This window comes from Lynx canadensis, chromosome C2 (assembly GCF_007474595.2).
Source record: "Lynx canadensis isolate LIC74 chromosome C2, mLynCan4.pri.v2, whole genome shotgun sequence".
Classification (NCBI taxonomy): Eukaryota; Metazoa; Chordata; class Mammalia; order Carnivora; family Felidae; genus Lynx; species Lynx canadensis.
Genome location: NC_044311.2, coordinates 111,612,350 through 111,627,850, shown reverse-complemented (window position 1 = coordinate 111,627,850; position 15,501 = coordinate 111,612,350). Strand labels below are relative to the sequence as shown.

Here is a 15,501-nt window from a genome sequence, read left to right as displayed (position 1 = left end):
ACCGAGGCTGGGTTTGAGGTTCCTTTCCCCACAAGCCAATCTCAGCTGATCCTCCCGAACCTTTGCTGGATTTACCTTAATGCTGCAGAAGTCTCAAGAGGGGCCTCGGGATGCTGCACAGTACCGGCAGCACAGGGAGACCTTTCTTGTCAAATAAGCACTGGTGGGAGTGAGGAGTGGAGGGCGGGTTTCACCCGCGGGCAGGCGGGACGCACGGGGGCTGCGGGCGCCGGGGGCGCGGGGGGCGCCTGCTGCGCGCACTGCGCTCCGCTCCGCGCCCGCCGCTGCCGGGTGGGTGTCCGCCAGCGCTCGGGCCGTGCTCCTCGGACGCCCCGCTTCCCCTCCGTGGCTCGCTCAGGAACCCTTCCGTTTCCCTGAACCGTTATTTAGTGTTTCAAATTCACAGAAAACACCTTTAGTCATCACAGTCACCTACAACTCCCCTCTCAAAAAAAAAAAAAAAAAAAAAAAAAAAGTCATACAAAAACAAAATAATTCAATTCCCTTTTCCTTCCAGATCTTGCTGGTCTCTCTGTCTTCTGTTCATTTTCTCCCCAACCTTTTTTCCCTCTGTGATCTACATCCTTTCTCTATTTCTCTTCGTTCTCTCTCTCTCTCTCTCTCTTTCTTTCTGTTTCTCCCTCCCTCTCCCGTTTCCATTCCTTCCACCGCTTCTACCCCCCCCCCCCCCCGTCTCTCCTCCCTCCTTCGGGCTCCTGCTCTGCCCTCTCCGCCCCTCCCCAGAGAAGAGTGTCCAGCTCCACCCAGGGCTGCCCGCCCGCCGCTCCTTTCCTGCCCACCTACTATGAGGAGCAGCCCCTCCCACCTGCCCATAAAAGCCAAGTGCATGTTACCAGCCGAGGATCAGAGCACTCTCCCGGTCCTCTCCTGTGGGAGCCCCCAGCCTCTCTCCCGGATCTTACGTGCTCAAGGTAAGAGAACACTTCTGCAGGCATCTGACCTAATGGGGGTTGCTGCGGGGGTGGGAAATACGTCTCCTCTGGTCAACATGCTTACCGTTTGGTTCGACCTGATTCTTATGGATGCCAGATCAGCTGCTCCTTTAACTAGCAACTGGTTGGAAAACAAACTTCTGTTTGAACGGTAAAATAAAAGTTCATTTTGGGCAAGAAACAGCAGCATAAATACTGCAAAAAAGCTTCTCTCTTTTTAAATCACTTTTCCCCATTTGCTGACTGTTGCTGAAGTTAAAATGTATCTGTTTGGGGTGTTCTACGCTTTTCATTGTAACTATCTCATATATCAGTGGGGGCAAGGAAAACTTTGTCCCATTGTCAAAAACGTACTTTAGAAGAACACAATTAGTTTCCTAAAAATAGCAGTCAAAAGGTCTGCTAACAATTTTGCGATGTTTTCCAAACCCCCTAAGACAGCTTCTGTGAGTCCTTTAAAAAGTATCTTTCCAGGTTTAAGTGCTTGGAAAAAATGATGTGAACGGGTGCCCTTTGCACAGGGACAGTAATCAGGTGGCTGGTAGATAGGAAAGAACAAACCCAAATTTACAAGCTGGGGCAAAATGTGCTCTCACAAAGCTATCTTTTCAAGACTTTCTAAAATGAGAACGGTGTCAGAACCCAGAAAGTGTATAAAGGAACTTCATGAATTTCTATACATACACCTAAACATAAAGCGTTTCAATATGTTTCACAGCAAGAGAAAAATACAGGCCAGATTATACAATTCTTCTGTGTACACCAGACAGTTGTAAAAAAAAAAAAAAATCAGCTTGAAGGCTTTGGAAGTTTGAACCCTGCTTGCCACCCTCCTTTCCCTCATCTAGTAATTAACATCGACCTGATTAGGACTGGATTCTAAAGCTACGCAGTAGTTAAGCTACCATCATATTTAAAGACTGCCATACCCTCCTGTTTCTGAGGTCGGAGAATGAGTACCGTGCACCTGTGAGAGCTTCTGTGAGTAGTCCACGGCTGCTCCTGTAAAACCAGACACTTGGTCCATGAAGTTTGCCATCAAAATCTGTGGGCTGTGTGGGATGAAACTCTCTCATGTGGGAGAAAAACCCTCTTCAAATATTTCCTCTGGGGAATTAATTGCACAAGACTGCTTAGAGACGGCAAACCAAAGGTTTGGTCAGGAAACCAACCCACTATTTCAGCCCTTAAGATTCTTAAAGTAAAAGAGGAAAAGCTTCATTTTTTTTTCTTTTTTGGTTTGTGTATATTGTTTCACTTAAAAAGGGAAAAGTCACCAGAGCTGTAAATAATTCTTCACTATTAAAGAAAGTAGAATCAACAGAAGTTTAACTGAAGGTCTTTCAAAGTTTTCTCCGTATCATTTGCATATCAAAGGAAATAATAAAGATGTATTAAAACTCTGCTTGGCAGAGAAGGAATTCAATGCTGTGATTCAAATGAAAGAGTTACATATAAAGGTTTCTGTCATGTAAAATTTTGCTTCATTGGAAAAAATTATTGCAAGGAGTGTGGTTTCCTTTAAGAAAATGATATAAAATTACTATTGGCTGAGATAGTATGTGACCTGAGCATATTAAAATACCTTTCATCTTCAGCCACAGTGCAGACTGCTTGCTTCGTATCTGATGTAAGTGGGTAATCAACCTTGACAAGAGCACAGGTATGGGACAAGGCCAAACCAAGTGTGTGGTATGTCCAAGTTAATTCTTTTTTATGGTTATGCCGGACTCAAACCCATCATCGCAAGAGTGAAAATGCACTTCATTCACCAGATTTCCCTTGAGGGAAGTTATCTTTTCTGGGAGAAGAAAAAAAAAGTGTTTCCAATGTAAAAGAGCTCCTGTTATTCCTAAATTTGGGGATGAAAAGTGTTCTCCCAGAGTTTGCTTCTGCTTTTCCTGGCAGCTAATCCACTCTACCAGCTACGAACCATTTAACAGTAACTGCCTTCCCCATGTGCCATCAAGTTCAACACCCTAAATAACTGGGTGAGATCATGTAGATGGCTCATGACCTAACTTTCCCAGGGCCCTTTACTGGACTCCTAAAGTGAGTCTTTCCCTAGAGGGCACATATCAGGCAAGATGAGACTTCTTAAGTCTTTAGAAAAATCAGTGCTGGGTTCCACGTAGTAGCCATCCCAATGTCTCTCCTTTGCACACAATGTGGAGACTTCACATGAGTCTTTGCTCTCTGCCGTTATATAGCTGCTCCTGAATTGGGTTCATGACCATACCTATCTAACACCAATCGAGCTGGCTTGACCAACTCCTTTAATGTTTCTCAAAAAAGAAAAAATGAGCAGCTTCCTTTCACTAGAGACACAGAGAAGGTGTTCTGCTCACTTCAAGGGCCTGCTAAACCTAGGGAAACACACATTTGGATTGTTTTCCTATTGTCACAATTACAAAACAGTATTATTCTTCCAACGACCAGAAAGTGTATCCCACTTTATGTCCATTGATACCCATGAAAATCAAAGAGGAGAATGGGGATGAAACCAAGTGGGAAGCCGAGAGGAATGTCTCCTAGGAAGTGCCCCGGGAGAAGAGAAAGAGCAGAATCTGTTACAAACGCAACTTCTTTTTGCCTTTATTTGTATGAAATATGAAGAGGTGCAGAAGAGCAAATAGTCATATCTGCTCTTGGTTTTTGCCTTAAATCAATAAGAATATTTCCACCAATACGCTAAGGTCCATCTCTTCTGTGCCCTACTCTAACAGAGGAGAATAGCCCAGTTCTAAAGACCAAAACGATTTCAGGTCTACCTCAAATTAAAACCCCTAGGACTTCGCCAGTTACAGCTTTTTAAAAACTATATTATGAGTATAAAAACCCTCAGAACATTAATGGGTGGTTCACATCAACAAACCCACCCCTAACCTTCTGAAAGGGCCCAAAGTTGGGTGATTATTTGCAAGTGAGAAGTTAGAAGCAGCAAATTACTCCTTCTTATCTATAGTCACCCTCTTTGGTATGGCAACTTGCAGAGTGATTGAGATAAACACTTATTTCCCAACCTCTGGTCCTCCCAGTAATCCTCTGAAAACCAAGCCTTTTTTCATGCCTTGACTTCCTTCTCATCCATCAAGTCTTCATAAACACACATATGCATAATTTAGAGAAGATACAGATCTTGAGACCAGAATCCAGTCTTCTGAGAGGTGCATTGTTCTAATTATGAGTGAAAAGAAAAAAAAAAAAAAAAAAGGAGAGGAGAGGAGAGGAGAAGGTTAAGGGGAGAATGAATGCTCTTTGGAATTTAGAGAATGTTTTACTTTAGCATTTTGTGAAATGGACCTTTTGCTACCCAAAGCATGTAGAACTTAAAAAATAATAATAATAAAAAGATCAGCTCACAAATGGTTACAAAATGCTAAGGATATAATGAAAAAGATCTTCCAATGACCTGGCAGTCATTAACACCATTTTATACCCCACAATACTAAATGAGAGCTCTGCTAAACTTGCCCTTTCCAGAGAGGCAAGGAGTGAAGAGTGGGAAAGAAAATTAACCACACTTCAGCACCAACAAACAGAGAAGGCACTAATCAGACATTCCACTATCACTTTGGCAACTGTGTTCCCCGTTTGAGGAAGGAGGTTCTTTAGAATCTATCCTTAAGCAAATAGATTTGTGGGATGGGGGTTAAAGGGAGTCACACAAGGTCAGAATGTCTATAATCTGGGGGCCCTGTGTAGGCAAATCCACAAAGCCATTGAAATTGCATGGAATCAAACTGAGGTGACTGAAACAAAAATGTTTCCCAAAACTGATTATAGAGTAATCAGCAAAATAATAATGAATTCTAACTGCTCAGTGTAGCATAATGGCAAAAGCAACTCACAGCACCTATAGCTGATTATATAAAATATTAAAAGACATCTGATGGTTCACCTTCAATCTCCCCTATTAATTTTGGGTCCACTTCCATGGTTCTTCCCAGAAAACGAAAACTGCCCTTTTCTCCTTCATCATGGGATTTGCAAATGCATACATGTCACCTCCACCACCAACCCCCCCCCCCCCCCCGCCCCGTGCTACCCCATTTTTCTTTCAGTGGAAGAAATCTCTTTTCAATGATTACAGATCAAGTTTCTAGAGTACCACTCATATTTGTGGCTTTTCTCATTACCCAAAGTCTCATACTTCTCTTAAACAGACTGTAAATTTTTACTCCGGCAAATAAAAAGGCTTTACATTTTTGTCAATCTTCATTCATCTATCTAGAAGAAATCTAATTTAAAATTGCTACTTGCCTCCAACAGGCCCTCTGCAGTGACGTTTCTAAACACTTTATCTAGTCCTTATTCCCCTTTCTTGGGTATTAAACTTATTGAGAGAAACACAGAATATAAATGCTGGAAGGATCTTTGGGGCTAATTTTAACTAATGTTAATTTTACAGCAAAAGTCAGAGAGGTCGATGTCATGCCCAGGGTCACCCAGACGTGTGTAGCAGAACCAGGAATACATTTCGTGCAGTCAAACTCTTCAAACAGTGGTCTGTCTTAGATAACTATAGTGTGTCTTTCCCACACAGTATGTATCTAAGATGTCTTAAAATCTGGTTCCAACATTTATGTGACAGAACAAATGTTTTCTTGTATAATAACCTTCTTCTTCTCCCACTCAATAGACAATGTGTTGCCAATATAACCACCTTACACCTTCCCAGGTCTTTAATGAGAAAAAAGACAAAATATGCGTAAAGAACAATCAGAGGAGACTTTGAGGGACATATGGTTGGAGGGGTGTAGGCATGAAATGTGTCACGTCAGAGGAGAGGCCTTAAGGGGCCAAGAGTGTAGAGACAGGATGCTGTAGCTAAGAGGGCTCATTCCCTTAGACAGAGGAGAGAGAAACTCCATAGAGTTGAGGTGCTAAAGAAGCGATTTTTAATGTGTCTGATCCAAGAGTCTGTCAAATGTTTGGGAGATAAAATCCTATTTGGGTCAGCCTCCTTTCAGTATAACGCCAGTTGAGGACTGACTCACATGGGTAAAAGCTTTACAAGTATTACATCTTATTAAAACTCTTCTGAACCCTTGACTGAACTTCTGCTGGGAAAAAGAGCCTTATCTGACCCCTGACTTGACTGACCCAGCAATACTAACTCCATGGAAGTCATGCCATCACAATGCTCTCTGCTAAGATACAAATACAGTTTTTGGTGATACACGAAGTTAATCCAACATAGAAAATGATGAAGGTAAAAGGAATATTCTTGTATCATTTCTGGAAACAATTTGCCCTGAATAAGTAGACAGATGTTACCCCAGATGCTTCTTCACTTTCCCCTAAAGCCTGACAATTGTTTGCGTATCTCTGAAATAGTACTTTTGTTTCTGAAATTGATTTATTGTATGTTAAAATTTACATAGTCTATGACTAAGCATCATCGTGAAAACATTCTTTTAAGTAAATTTCTTGAAGACTGCGTCTCTTAAGCTCTCTATTGATGTGTTTACATCACAGGATATTTAGGCATTGGCATCACTTGATGTGCTGAGATTAAAGACAATCACTTCATGTGCTACTTTTCCAACTCAAACTGAATAGGCCTGGGTGTGGGTGTCAGCTGTTGGCTTCTCTGGGAAATAAAATGTGTCCAGCCTGTTGGGGCGCCTCTCCAGTCCTCTCTGTTAGCTAGATAAAACAGCTGTTTTTCTGAAAGACTGGGCCAATGACCTCCGTAATTCAGGTTTCATATACTAGGGCAACTATGGCTGGCTTATGCAGAAATTATGCTACCCTGCAGCCGAGTGGGTAAGTCACAACTGCCTTCAGTTCCATAGGAGGACACTGAGTCCTAAAATCTGGCTCAAGAGCATTGTCCTGGGGCAGCAGAAAGACAGCTTGGCAGCAGCTGATCCACTTCATATGTTCCTCCAACTATCACGCCATGTGAACTCTAAAAAGATAAATCCAAACTCGGTTCATAAATTGGAAGTGATGACTGTACACCATTATATTTCTTTAATGATCTTTACTTAGCGATTAACTAGTCTTCAAATCCAGAGGTCATGGTGTTCATCAGTGCTATAAATCCAAACAAGTGGCCTCTTGTTAAAAGGCAGATGAAAGATAAGGCCAAGACCTACATGAAGGGAGATGCTAGGTAGACCTAAGACTTTGTGGCTTAGGTGGCCAAAATTGAGGTTGGAAGAAGAGATAAAAGGAGATCTTTAGCAAAAATATGCTGTTGGATCCATAATTCCTAATTTAACGACATGTCTAGTTCCCCTTCTAGCTCCCAGTTTATTCCAATCCCCTCAGGTTCGAAAGAGTGGGGAGAGAAGTCATTGACCAGTAGAGGGAGCCACGGGGCTGAGTGTCTCAAAATAAAAACTGACTTGTTCCTAGAGGGGGCCTTTTAGATTTGAATTCTTCTGATAAAAGACAGAGCCAGGTGTCCTTTGTTACCAGTGGCTAAAGTGTACAATAGGAGCATATCACATTGTTGGTTTTCTTTTTGAAAAAAAAAAAATACCAATTTAAGCCTCTAGGAATAAATCACCTGCACTTCAACAATGCCAGAAATGTCCAGGCTTGTAGAGGTTTATTTGAAAGAAAACCAAAGCAATCTTAGAAAATGTTCTTTCCAAGGCCACCACCAGCCAAGACTAAATGCTCCAGACTAAATGCTCAACTCAGTGAGAAAGAAACTCTGGAAGCTGGGGGTGGGGTCAGGGAGAGAAGAGCAGAGAGGCTCAAGCACTGAGAAGATTTCATGAGTTTTAAAGGGGAAGTCCTGGTGTCCTGCCATGACCAGACCCTCCTGTCAACAAGAGCAGGAAGGGAGCCTAGAGAAAGAAGGAGGCAGAATGGGCCCAACAGGTTTCTCTGAGATGGCCCAGAATCTGCACTCCTGGATCCGGGTCTCTCCAGGGAGCAGCCAGAGCCTTGCCTAGACTGAAGTGAATACCTTTCCGTTGAACATTTCCATTGCACAGCTGTGTTGGGGATGGCTTGTTAAGACTTGAGACGCTTGCATAATTCAGAACCCTTTGGGGGATAGAGATCAATTAGGACCATAAAAGAAAAATCCCTGGCACACCAGAGAAGGGCTGCTTGCTTTTTAAAACTTATGACATCCACAGGAATACAGAGCAGTCCTCTTTCTATTTCTGAGGTCAGTGGAGACGAACCTATAAAGTTTGTGTGCACGTAGCCTAAGAAGTCCCCATTTGAGAAAATCTTGCGTTTTAATCTCAGAAACACCTTGACTCTTTCTGGGATCTTTGGAAAGCCACTGATCATCTCTGTGCCTTAATTTATTTATCTTAAATAGAAGAGCAATTTTCAAATAACCACTGTCTTTGTCATTTAGAGACACTTGAGGTGTTGCCAATTATTTTGCAGACTGATACTCCTTAAACATACATGGTTGCTGTTACTTATATAGTGAATGGATTATACTCACAACACCTGGTAATGGCTCATGGTATTTATGCAGAATCAGGTCAAAATGGAATAAAATTCCAAATAAGCACATAACCTTCCAAGATGTAGCAAGAGCATTTTTGTTTCTTAAAGTACGAAAGACAATTCCTCACGTGTCCAGAATCCAGACAAGGTCAAGGGTAAGTAGAAGAGGGAAAAGAAACAATTAATTTATGGCTTAAGAATCTCAAAAGGCCTATATGTTCACTTGTCCATATTTTGACATCAATTAAAAGCTAATTCCCCACACACGGAAGAGTTTTTGTGGTTTTAAAATTCTACTTTAGCTAAAGAAAGATATTTTCAATAATGATGTTATATTATGTAAAACCCAAATGTTACTTCTTCAACATTTTCCAAAGTGTGCTTCAGAAACAGTAGTACCTGAGATATTACTATGTGTTTATACAGAAAAAGCTTCTATGGTCTATTACATTTCAGAAACACTCAGTAAAACAACGTGATCAGTTTTGTTCACTGCTAGACTTCACAAAGACCTTAATATGCTAATTATATTTTCATTTTTCGAAAATGTTACAGTTAGTAGTGTGCCCTAAACTTATTTGCTGACACCTTCCCACCCTTGGGAAGCATCTCTTGGAACCAGTATTCTATGGAAAAATTTGGGAACTGTTTAGGAATCACTGTCCCACGTCATTGTTTCAAGATCTACTGGGACATAGTAAAGTCAGTATTGCTAGTCATTATGTAATACACATTGAGTATCACAGATATAACACAAATTATGTGCTATGTCAAACCATAAAGTAAGAAACAATCCCAGTGTAATTTCCAAGCCCAGCTGAAAAAGGAACAAAAGAAGATGATGAACCTGTCTTGGTTCAATGGCTCAGTTCTTCATAGTAAAAGCAATAGCAGAAATGCCAAAATAATTTAAGATTTTGAAAAGCTAGGAAGATAGATGATGGGAAGGAAGGCAGGAAGGGAGGGAGCGAGGGAGGGAGGAAGACTGGACAGATTGAAATGATCTCTTCCTTCCTTCTTCTTTCTCATTGTCTAGATATTGTAATGATCATCAATAAGCAACAAGTTTGGTAAACAAGGAGCCTACGTAATTTCATGAATTAGCTCAACAGTCTCTGATCTGATCATTGTTTCACCTTAACTGCTATTAATGACCAAGATCATTAGCCAAACTTCTTCCTTGAGCATTTACTTTCTCACTATAAATAGGGAGCTAACTCCTATAATAAGATCACACTTACTGATATTCTAGTATATCATGCTATATCAGGGATTCTTTGGTTTATTGATAACACTCAGACCTCCGACCCCTATCAAATTCCCTGTTTCTCTTAGAGCCTTACTCTAGTAATTCTCTTTCCCCTTCACAAAGATTATACCTGGAGGCCAGTGTCCTAAAAGTGTCAGAATGGAGCATCCTCTCCTTTAAGAAAATGAGTAGTTCACAGTCACTCAAAGGAGAACTGAAGCTCATCATTTGTAGTTACAGTAATAGATACTATTTATTAAGTGTCTAATAGGATCAGACCTTGTACTGGTATCTTTATCTCTATTCCTTAAATCAACCCTACAAGAGCAATATTATCATTCTCAATTTAAAGAGGAAAGAAACAGAGCCTCTACTTGGTCAAGCAACTTGCCCAGGGTCACACAGCTAGGAAGTGGCATAGCCAGTATTCCCATCGAGGTCACATTCCAAACTTCAGCCTTCCTGCTCCTCCACACTGCCTTTCATGGTGTCTTCTAGTGTTAATAAAAGGGAGAAAAAACATCAATTCCCTGTGACAATGCTTCTGACTCATAAAGAAAGTGAGAGAATTCCAGTGGCTCTGTTCCTAGACACTGCCGACTGGCTCTGTTTCTTGTTTAATACTGTGATTTTAATTTCTTTTTCTTTTCTGTATTTTTTCCTAAAAGCATGCTGTCATTTTGGAGCCAAAAAAGTAAGGGCTGTGTAACTAGAAAAACCAAAAAGAAAAAAAAAAAGCTATCATTTCTCCCTAGAGTAATTTTTAAGGGCTAAGGTTTCTCCATAAATTCTCCCCAAGTGATCCCAAGTTGCTTGGCATCAGTCTGGGAGAGAGAGTGACAACCTAGCATGTCATTCCTAAGGCAGTAGAAATTCCCATGATTATATGAGAAACAGACAGAACAAAGACATTACGGCACGTTAAACAAACTTGAATCTGGCTCATCAGATCATTCTCTTTGGCGTTACTTTTATTAGCATCCATAGCCAGCTGACGAGAGTCAAGACAACTTAAATGATTCCCTCAGCCATGTGAGTCACCTAGAAAAGTGTCTATATTGTCTACACCTGCTCCTTAACCTGCTGTGAGGGTCTATATAGAAATAAGTATACCTCAAGCCCTTCCTTTGTGTTATGCCAAAGACAAAAGAAGAAACAAGGGCTGGTTCTTTCCATATGATCACATTCTGCATACTTTTTTGCTTTTGTCCTTGATCTTCCCTCTCTGCATGTAGTATTCCCCACTAAATCTATGGAATTAATGTGTACTCCTCCTCCAAGGTTCAGATCAGGTATCTTCTGCTTGGAGAAGACATGCCTACAACCTGCCTTCCCCAGGCTGCATTGCACACCTCCACCACGGTCCCTAGTACTATGTGCACAGTCCCATCATGGCCGTGTCCACTCTGTAATAGCACGGGCTTGTTCTCTGTGCAGAGCTGTGAGCTCCTTGAAGAAGGATTCAGGTCTCATTTACCTCTGCACCCTCAATACTTAACACATAATAGGAGCATAATAAATATGAACAAGAGGAAAGAAAAAAGGGACGGGGGAATAAAATACAGTGATGGTGAATGAGAAGCCTCTTACTTTGCTTTTCTCTATCCCTGTAGATGGTTCCAAGAAAACATAGTTTTACCGAAGTTCATTAACACCAGTGCACACACATATAGTGTTACTAGTGTTACACATTGACGTACAGTGTTACTCCACCGGAGCTAACCATGGGGCACAAGATGAAGTCCCATTTGTAAGCTACTATTAAATATTGGCCTTCCATATACAAAATTATGTAAGGAAAAATTACTTGTTAGGTGGTGCCACTGTCCCAAGACTGTCAGTACTCTGCTCAAAAATACGAGTGACATTATGAAACATAGAACAAAAACCTTAATTTGCCAGTCAAGTATCTCAGTCTCTCTCAACCTAACCCATGCTTCCATCTTCACCTGTCTCCAGTCTACAGCAGGAATTTGACCTAAGCCACAAGGGCTATTATTCGCCCAGACATTCTCTTTCCTTTTCTCTACTGAGTGTCCCCCACTTGCCCAAGGAACCATAAACTCAAGGTCTTCTTAAAGTCATCCCAAATGTTGCAGTCTGCATTGATCCTTCTCACTTCTCAACTGACAAGCACTTACTATAAATGTCACTTAATGTGTTGCCTGTACACTGTATTGAAGACATCGGAGCTGTCTGCTAGAATTTTCTGTAGTGATGGTGATGAAAAATTGCGATATCTGAGCCACCCAACACGATAGCCACCGACCACATAATGGCAACTGAGCACGTGAAGTGTGCCTAGTGGAACTGATGTACAAAATTTTAAATTTTTATTTTATTATAATCTATTTTTTTAACTTTATTTATTTTGAGAGAGAGTGAGCATGTGTGTGTGTGTGTGTGTGTGTGTGTGTGTGTGTACACACACACACGTGGAGGAGGGGCAGAGAGGGAGAGAGAGAATCCCAAGCAGGCTCCATGCTGTCAGTGCAGAGCCCAACGGGGGGCTCAGACTCACAAACTCTGAGATCATGAGCTGAGCTGAAATCAAGAATTGGACACTTAACTGATTGAGCCATCCAGGTGCCCCTTATTATAATTTCTTTAAATTTAAAATCAAATAGCCACATGTGGATAGTGCCTACTGTATTGGACAACACAGAATATTTACATTTTGATGTGCTATGTCTTGTATCCCTTGATGAGCATATAAGCTACCAAAAAAATTGAATAAGAAGCTTTTATGTATCCCAGGGGAATGCCATGACCACAGCAGTGCTCTTTAAATTTCGTGTTCAGTGCATTGCTTGACTACATGCCTGCCTCTAGTTGTTCTATCATCTTAAAGAAGTCCTCTTCCCTACATATATAATTTTAACAAAATACTACAGATGGTATTTCCTTTTTTTTTAGTGGCTTAAACTCACACAGAGTGTACTGCTATGTGGGTTCTTTATCACTAGACAAATAAAATGAAATATAGACTGATTTCAACTGAATCTCTCCAAGAGAAATCTCCATTATTCATTTCCACCTCTTCTTTTTTCCCTTTTGTTGGAAAAACATGTTTTAAATACCTGCACGTAGAAATGCTTCAATTTTATGTGTGACTGTTCTACAGAGAAAGACTATCTCAGCTTATCTGAAACAAGTTCAGTAATAGATTTTTCTTTTATCTCCCCCCTGAAACCCCAAGACCTTCTGAAGGAAGGTAGTTCTATATTGTAGATTTTCCCAGAGAATTTTTGTCTCTATTTCTAGTGAACACCCTGAGGCTCTTTGAAGAAGGCTCAACCCTCTACTAGAAGGTCAAGGGAGGTCACATGTCTTTGGAATTTAACAATGATGTGCCCCTGGCACTTGCTGGCTTACCAATGGCCCTTCAGGAATCATCATGCCAACAGGCCAACCATGCAATAAAATCCTGTGGCTGGCAAAGCCAAGAGCAAAGTGATCAAACAGTCTGGCTGCAGATTAGATTCTAACTTATTAATAAGGCTTCAGAAAATAAACCAGATTGAGTCTTTAACAGCAACAGTTTACAGGAGATGTTTAATGATTTCGGAGGTCGGCCACACCGCATGCCTTCCTTCTGACTCAGTGAAGAGCGGGACAAGGGCAGAAGACACGCTCAAGAAGCCAGAGCAATCAGCTGTATCTTTTCCATTTACAGCTAAGTTTATTTGGAGTGACTGGAAAAACTTTCAATGAAATCTTTTTTTTTAAATAATAAAATAAAAGAATTTACCCAACTATCATGAGCCAGACAACATCGAGAAATAATTATGGGTGTGTATTTTCCCCTGCCTTGTAAAGTATTTACAAATTGTAGAATGAGCAAGCTCTAAAGTAAATGGTAAAGATAGCAATAACATTTAACTTGTAAATTTTTTATATTTAGCCATAAAAGAATCACCATGTGTTTAAATCACATTTGAATACATATAAATAAAATTCTCATCTGCAGACGTGAGCCAGTGGCTAAAGAAAGAATCCGTGACTCCTTCTCAACAGAGCAAAAACACTGGAGAGGCTTAGTACCTTGTTTCTATAAAATAGAATTCATTGTCACCACATCAGCAAAAGTGTTAGTATCTTAATTTGGGAACTTATAAAAATGAAGACATTGGTAGTGACAATAATAAACTTTGTAGAGAAATTTACAGTTTATGGTGTGTTTTATATACCTTCCTTCCTTTGTATTAGATAGAGGATGACTTTATCTACATTTACACATGAGACAGTGGAGGCTTAGAAAGATTAAGTAAATTTCCCATCATTCAGATAGTGAATGTTGGAGCTAGAATATGAACCTGGCTCATCCCACTCCTGAAGTCCTCTTCATTCTACTAATTCAGGCTCAGCCTTAACAGTATCACATCCAGATCATCCTGGCAGCATAAAGCAGAAACTGCAGCAAAGGAAAGCAGAATGATCTGAAAGAGTTAGTTAGCAAAAAGTATTCAATGACTGAGAATGTGCTTTTCAAGAAGATAGAATTCAAATAAGATATTATTCAACAGTAATAGCATTAATGTGTATTGTGGATTTACTCCATGCCAAACAGAATGCTAAAGCTTTATATATATATATATATATATACATATATATATATATATATATATATACACAGTATTGCATTTTATCCTAATCATTTTCCTTATAGACAAGAAACTATGTAGGAGAGTTAACTAACTTCCTCAAAGTCACATAGCTGTGGGTAAAGGACCAAGAATGTAAAACCAGTAGATGAGATTCCTGAGTTCTCCTCTTTAACTGCTACATCAGTGACATTTTATCCCCAGAGAATCACTCATAGCATCCCATTACTAATCTCTAGCAAACAGATTTGTAGTGGTGATAGGACAAGGGACATAAGAAACGCCACTGATAATCAACAGGAATCATTTTATAGGTTGTCTTCTGTACAGTTTATGATTTTAAAGGACACACAATCCACTTTAAATCTGACTCTAATTTTTAAAGGGTATTTTTAAAACCCCCTTTTGATTAATACCAAAATGCATGTCATTTATGGGGGCAAAAAAACAAAAGATCTTAAATCATCTATGAGAAGCCATTGTAGTGTCATGTGTAAAAGCACTGAGTTAGACATAAGAAGTCATGAGGTCAAGTCCCATGATTTCTGAGGGAATTACTGAATCATGGCTGAATGTAATTATTGACATATTTAGTGGTGTCTTTTAAGAATTAAAGAAATTTCATATTTTAAGTAGATGTTATCAAAACAAACATATTTTGATCCTCACAGTTGTAAAATATCAGCTTTGGGAAATTTTTAATTATCTAACATGTCTCATTCCCTAAAAGATTTGGGAAGGTTGAGGCTATTCTAATATATATGAGTGTGTAAACACATACACGCACACTTATGCATATAAATTATATGAAGTAGAATTTATGTTAAGCTAGAAAACCTCATGTCCCTAACATGCAGTATAATGGATTATTAACTTTTTGGTTGTCAGCTTCCAATAAAAGCATGATCAAAGTAGTTACCTGGAATCCAAAACCTTGAGTTCATGCTTTCTTTTCATCTAATACAGCCGAGATCAGGGAAATTACCTCACTGCTCAGTGACTCAATTTATCTATTTGTGTAATGAGAAAAACAAAGGGTCTGGGGGACTTTGTTCCTGTTTCAAAATTTGAAAATGCTTAATGTAAGTCCCAATAATAGTCTGATTTGGGGTTATTATTTTTTAAGCAAACATCCCTCAAGGAAAAGATGCAAACTAGTCTTTCCCTGCTTTTCTTTCCTTACAATCTTTCCTTTCCAAAGATCACCACAAAGAAACAAAGAGCCAAACACACTGACTCACGTCTTTTTCTAATAGTGTTG

The 15,501-nt window shown here is 40.0% G+C and overlaps 1 protein-coding gene across 2 annotated transcripts in view; it reads left to right on the top strand.

The window, feature by feature from the left end:
* Window positions 1-699: 699 nt before the first annotated feature.
* Window positions 700-15,501, top strand: part of COL8A1 (collagen type VIII alpha 1 chain) — a 150,523-nt gene continuing 135,721 nt past the window's right edge. For both annotated transcript variants that reach the window (XM_030330263.1, XM_032594763.1), the window contains exon 1: window positions 700-932. The gene's annotated coding sequence lies outside the window, so the exon portion shown is untranslated. The remainder of the gene's footprint in view (window positions 933-15,501) is intronic.